The sequence below is a fragment of the Teleopsis dalmanni genome, chromosome 2, assembly GCF_002237135.1.
Source record: "Teleopsis dalmanni isolate 2A chromosome 2, ASM223713v2, whole genome shotgun sequence".
Classification (NCBI taxonomy): domain Eukaryota; kingdom Metazoa; phylum Arthropoda; class Insecta; order Diptera; family Diopsidae; genus Teleopsis; species Teleopsis dalmanni.
In genome coordinates, this window is record NC_051847.1 from 65,609,730 (window position 1) to 65,616,793 (window position 7,064).

The window sequence follows — 7,064 nt, forward strand, 5'->3', positions numbered from 1 at the left end:
CTATTATTTTTGACTATTGTCTATTATCTATTGTTTTTGTCTTCTAGTTTTCTTCTCTTTTTGTTTAAGATTAAAATATCTATTGATATTTTAATTTAAAATGTTATTGGATCCACCATATAGATCTTGTTATAATACACGGCATGCAGATTCTTTTGTTTTTAATTTGTCTGTCTATATATAAAATTGGTTAATAAAAAAGTAAAGTAGGTAACAAATCTTATATATTTCATATGCAATATAACGATTTATAAAAAAATATTGCATACAGATTGCAATCAATAATGCAGTTCTATTAATAGCATTATCACTTTTACAACACTACAGCATTAATAATATGAGACATAGATGCTTTATAATAAAGTCAGCTCTTGCCTGCATAATCTTTGAAGGACACCCTTCGAAATTTGCTCCATTTAAATTAATATTACTATTAATTCTGTACAGTTTTGGAAATCATATTTTTTAATAATCCTTTGAAAAATGCCTTTTTAAGTGCAATCATTCGCAATACAATTTATGTACTGAACTCATTATCACATTTCAATTTCGCTGAAATATATTTGTATCAATTTTTGAAAGCATTTTCATTTAAAATCAAACCACTTAAAATCCTTTTTCCTATCTGACAAAACTAATTACATGCAAATATGTATGTATGTTACCATACATACGGTTTCGTGTAGTGTAAAATGTTTATTAAAATGTTTTTTGATATATTCGCACAACTACACATATTGCTGCTCATTTTAATTTGTTCATGTAGATTGAATATTTAATTAGAAATTCTGTTATTTGCAATGCAGTTGTTACAATTACAATCATATGAACAATCCTGTCAAATATTTACTTGAATAATTTGAAATAGTTCTCCTCGGGCGATATGTTGGTATTGTTTTCCAAAAACTTCTATTTTAAATATAGACACGTTTTACTAATTTTTTTAAAACTTTTTATGAAAATTGGTGTCTAGATTGAGATACACTTAGGAACTAAAACACTTAATACCTATACAAACTAATGTCTACTTGAATATCTTTAAATTTTTTGACAATACAAATGTGAAGTTAAGTCCATACTTACATTTTCATGTGTCTATTTACAATAGAATTCAAACTGATATTTCCTTAAAAAATTATAGTATAATTATATACCAGACATACTATAAATCTGTTATTATTCTTTTTAATTTATTATTTAGATTTATTATATTTATTATCAGATGAAAAACTATTTATCTCCAGTTTATCAATAAACTGAATGTTAATTGGAGGTTAACTGTAATGTTGCAGTACATATATATATATTATCAAAACTCAGTAAGAGTTTAATAAATATCATGTCAACATTATTTGTTATATACTAAACAACCTATTTAACAACTATTTTTTATTCTTATAAAGTATGCATTCAAAAAATATTACAAATAATTATAATTCTTAATAGATGCATTTTTTCATTTCTATAAAAGGCTATATTAAACAACATATTATTGTAGACATATATTTTTAATAACATATTATTACATAGAATTGTGATATGTTTGAAAAAGTGTTTCAAAAATTCTTAAATTAAAATTTTGTAGAATAATGTGGGTTGAGAGTGAGATAATATTTTCCTTCTAATATATTAATTCACATAATTTATTATTATAAATTATTTGAATTATAAATTATCATATTATAATTTATTATTTTATGAATTATTATATTATTGTTATATTCATATCAAAATATTTAAAAGAAATTACACCTCACGCCCAATAATAAAAACATATTAATTTTTATTATTTCTTTGATCTTCAAAGGTTGCAAATTAGATTTTTTTAGTGATATTTTACAATAAAATATTTAATTAAAATTAATTAAAATTATTTAATTAATGAATTATGCAAGTATAAGTTTTCAGATTAAAACACTTAACTCGTACGTATGTTATGGCTTTTGAACACTGGTTTGTAAAGTTGTGATTAAAAGCGTATATATATCAAAATTTTCTACAGAATTAGAGATTGTTTTAAAAAATTTAATATACACAATATTTAACAAGACTTAAGACTTAAAAATTGTGAAGTTAATTAAAAATAAATATGTACACAAGAAGTTTCAATAAATCTCTAAAATTATGAGTGATTAAGGTACAAAGAAAATAAAAAAAATTTTCCATCAAATAAAATTTCTGGGGTTTGAAAATTATTTTTGTCTTATGACAAGAAATCTGTATGAAGTAAAAAAGAGGATTATCATGACGAAATTTTCAAATCCAACATTTGATTTTTTTAAATAAATTCTTGGGCTGATCGCAGAGTAATGTCAAGTATCGCCAAATATTAATCATTAGTAGTTTTTAGAATATTTAATGGTTTAATTACTTATATATAACGTTTAAGCTGCAAGTGTTAGAAATTGAATACTGTAAACTTTGAATCATGGATCCGTGTGTTAAGAAGCAAAGTCATATTCCTCAATATAATTCCTTTAAATATTTTTTTGGAATAATTTTTACATACTTTTACACTTAATTTAAACAACTTTCATAGCTTAATTAAATTTTACAATGTAAAGCCAACTACTCTGCAGAATTAACATAAGTATGAATACACAACTCAAAAAGAAATTTCAAAATAAACAGAGAATTGGAGAGTACTCGTAATAAATATTGGTCAGCATAAAAAATAAATAATAAACCACAAGAAAATATTTACAGATATTTCTCACAAATTAGCCTGAACAAATACGAATTTATCGGAAAGCAAATAAATACCTAGGGGAGAACTGGGCAAAAGTCAAACAGTCGCTATCGAATAAACTCCTTTTTTATGAAAAAGAAAAAATATTATAAATAAACTATACTCAAAGCATGAATTTATTTATATATAAATCTATGTATATGTATTCCAGGTTAATAAAATCGAATTAAATGTTGAAAAAATAAATAAATAAAAGTAAAAGTTGAAGAAAATGGAAATGGAAAAGAAAAATCACACTGAAAATTCCATGAAACTCACATGTTCACTTGCATGTCATAGATAATGTATTCACATCAATACCTATGTTTGCTCTTCCAGCTATACTCTTCACTATTGTTCACTTCATCATAGCATTTCGAAGTCAATAGTTGAGTTTACTCACTAAAATATTTAAATAATTGAGTTGTCATGAGGTCTGACTATCTGCCTAGAGCAGCACATTTCAGTATATACTATATTAAATTCAGAGTATTCATTAAGTCATTTCGACGAACCTGTCCATTCAAACTGATGTACTTACTCTGCTGAACTCATTTTCCATGAAAATGCCAGAAAAAATTAAACACATTTTCATACGAAACGTACAAATGCCTAAATAATTCGTTTTTTACACAAAAATCAACAAGGTTCCCTGCAGCACGTACAATTCTTGTGTGTATTATTTAAATATTTATATCTATATCTTATAAATGAGTATCTAAGTAGTCGTATATATATATATATATATGTGTGTGTAGATATGTTTAATTTATAAATACACTCAAAGTTTTATTGTGCGTACAATTGCAAATTCTGTACAAATTCAATGGTATTTATTTTGTTTCATGCTTGTTTACATGCAATACATTATCTGATTGTTGTTCTTGGCTCTTCTTGCGAAATAAGACTAATAAATAAATAAATAAATTATAAAATAATATATAAGTATGATAAAAATGGCTGCTAATTTTTATTTTTAAGGACATTATAGCACATAGCTTAAGTGTACGAAGTAAATATATTTTTCTCGCATTACAATTCTTAGAAATTTATTTTAAAATAAAGAAATCGCATTTAAATCTTATAAAAATATGTGTCAAAATTTTATGAATTTGGTTAAAATATTTTTAAAACTACACAAATTCTATGAAGTTATTATAGTTAAGTATAATTCTATGTTCTGCTATTTTTATAAAATATGTAATAGAATAATATAAATACATAAAAGAATAATATAAAAGCATGCAATAAATAATGCCTCTACAAACAGAATAGTATTGAAATTTAACAATTAAAAATAAATAAATTTAACTATTTCAATTATTCTACAGCTACTGAATTTGTTAATATATCTTCCACACCAAATTAACTTGAATTTAAAAAAAAGTGCGAACATAATAGTTAAGTACAGCTTTGGGTCAGTTGGTTAAGGAGCGCTTAGTCTGAGATTCAAATTTGGCGGGCACAAATTCAATCCCTGGTACTAGAAGTCTCAAAAATTATTTACGAATAATTAAACCCAAGAAATAATTCTAAGACTACTGATTATGGATATTTGGCAATACTTGAAACAGCTGTATGGTCAGCCAAAAATTCAATTAATTAAAATAATATAAAATGAATTTTTATTGTTGTAGTTCACTACTTTTCGAAACTTTATAATATATGTTTGTAAGATTGTGGTCCACACGTTAAAACCTGAATCTGAATTTTCGCAGATAGTTAGACAACAAGGTTGCTAACGTTTTTTATTGAGCTCGGGTGAACAGAATCTAAAAAAGATATGATAGGGCAGAATATGCTCAATATAGAAATAAAACCAGAACCAAAAGTTTCTTAAGTTGTATCAAGTCGCCCAACAATGATTTAACTTTTTTTATAGTGTCAAGGCCTGCAAAATATCCACATACAAATAATATGATTTCTCCATTTGATTAGAACTTTTTACCTCCCGCACCCACCTTCCACTACCAAATTTGAAAATAAAGAACAAGTTGGATATGTGATTCGTAGCATTGTCTTAGTTCCGCAAAATTTCAAGAGGGACAGGGAGGGAGGTACAGCCATTTTTATTGACATTATGAATACAAAAAGGATCGCCAAGAATTTTTAAATTGTAAAACTAGTGCTTTTTAATTGTGCACAGGTGTTCAGTTTTATAAAATGGCTCTAGAGGGTAGCACCACTTTTGGGGTTCCTAAAAGTCTGTAAGCTTTGTTTGTAATCAAAGACCCATATTATTGAATTTAAAATATTCAGTTACAACAAGATAGTTGTTTTTCTTTATTTTTAAAAATTCTTTAGGTCCCGATATTTTTTAAATTCTTTCTAAATAATTTTTTATAAACTAAAAAGAATATATTCACCTGAAGCATCTGCCACAAATTCCCTATATACGTATTAGTACTGTTCATTTTCGAATATTTTAAAAACCGATTAAAGTTATTTTATTATTCAAAAAAAATAAAAAAAAATAGGGTTTTTTGTTGATTCAGAGTTTTCGAATATTCGGATTTGCGATTTTTATACGCAGTGAAATTATTCGTACACTTCGTGAGCAAAAGGAAACAAAGAGTACCAAATGCAAATTAACGTACACACATACATTACACACATATAATTTACAAAAAATCTTTTTTTTTTTCAACTCCAGAGATTTCATTCATAATCCGATTAATCAGATTCTGCGAATATTTTGTAAAACCGAATATAAATAGAGTAGTGCTAGTAAGTATCTATTTGACAACAATTGAGTAAGTAAATAATTAATAAATGTAACAATCTACTTAAAGTTGTCACTTTAAAAGTGTTCAAATTATGTACATATATCTCAATAATTTATCGCCGTTTATTGTGCAAAATATACGATATATGTACTACATACATAGGCCTTGCATATGTAATGCACCTACCCTACCACAACTCCTTCCAATCATATAATACCAACTAATTTTTCTCATTGAAATGAGTTTTAACTACATCCTCGAATATTTTGTAATGGTTTTGGGATCAATATACAAAATAAGCAATCAAACAAATGTAAACAAAACAAGATACAATAAAAACAAGGAAAAAAAATCTATTCAAAAATAATAAACAAAAGAAAAGCTATTTTAGTTCATACAGCAACAACAAAAAATTCATTTAAATTTCTGTTAATAAAGAACTTTCCGTTCGAGTCTATGGGAGAGTGTTTTCCCCCATAACAATTATGGACTTGTTGATTTCCTTTTATTTGCAATTACCAAGCATATGCCATTGTACAGCGGCAGAGTTGTTATTGTATATATTAGTGTAAAAATGAAAACAATGACGTCACTTGCTTTCAGCACTGTTTATTTATTTCATTTTCCTGCCGCTATTTATATATTCAAATTTTTTTTTTTAAGTTTTCCTGCAACAAAATCAATTTGGTTCAGTCATCTGTGGAAGTTTTTAGATTTTTTCATGACCAAAACGCTACAAATTTTGCCTCTGCAACTCGCACAAAAATGTAGTTCCGTGCACTATGAGTTTATCAGAATAATATCTATATTTTCTATTTGTTTACAAATTGTTACATTTATTGCATTATTGTTTATATATTCTGGGTTTAATGAATTTTTAATATCCGTCTGGTTTTCAATTTATAATCCATTTTGTATTTTCTTTTGATTTATCAGTACATATTGCATTCATACAAATAACATTTTAACATTGAAAGAATCAATATGTTTCATTTTATTAATTTATTTTTTCGAATATCTCTGAAAACTTGTAAAATCATCTGTACAATATGCTGACATACTCATATCAAAAATAAATCTTAAAAGAATTTATGGAATAATTTATAATTTATATGAATGCAATAAATTAATCAAATGCTACCTTCAATAAAGACGTTGGGACTTAAAACAGATGATACATTGCATGAATTCGATAAGCTCATTTAATAAGTTCTATATTATTTTATTATTATTTTCCAATTTGTTAAAAGATTAGATAGTGCATTTCTTTAAATGTACTATATCAGTCATTTTCAAATCTGGTTTTCATAATTGTGGCCTGAAATATCACGTTTCAAACACATATTCATTTGACATAAATGGATAAGTGTTTCCAGATATATAGCTACCAGCACCACCTATTCCGTGATGCCGGGAATTTATTAATATTACCCAACACATAATTTCTCATAATTATCATTTTATATATATATTGAAATATCTGCAAGCACGGTAGCCACTTGAAAATTTTTTTCTGTACCAAAATTGGTTTAAAAAGGTACCATTTCTGTAAAAAAAGGTCCAAAATTTTTTCTATTGTCTTTTATAAGAAAATACAATTTATATAAAAT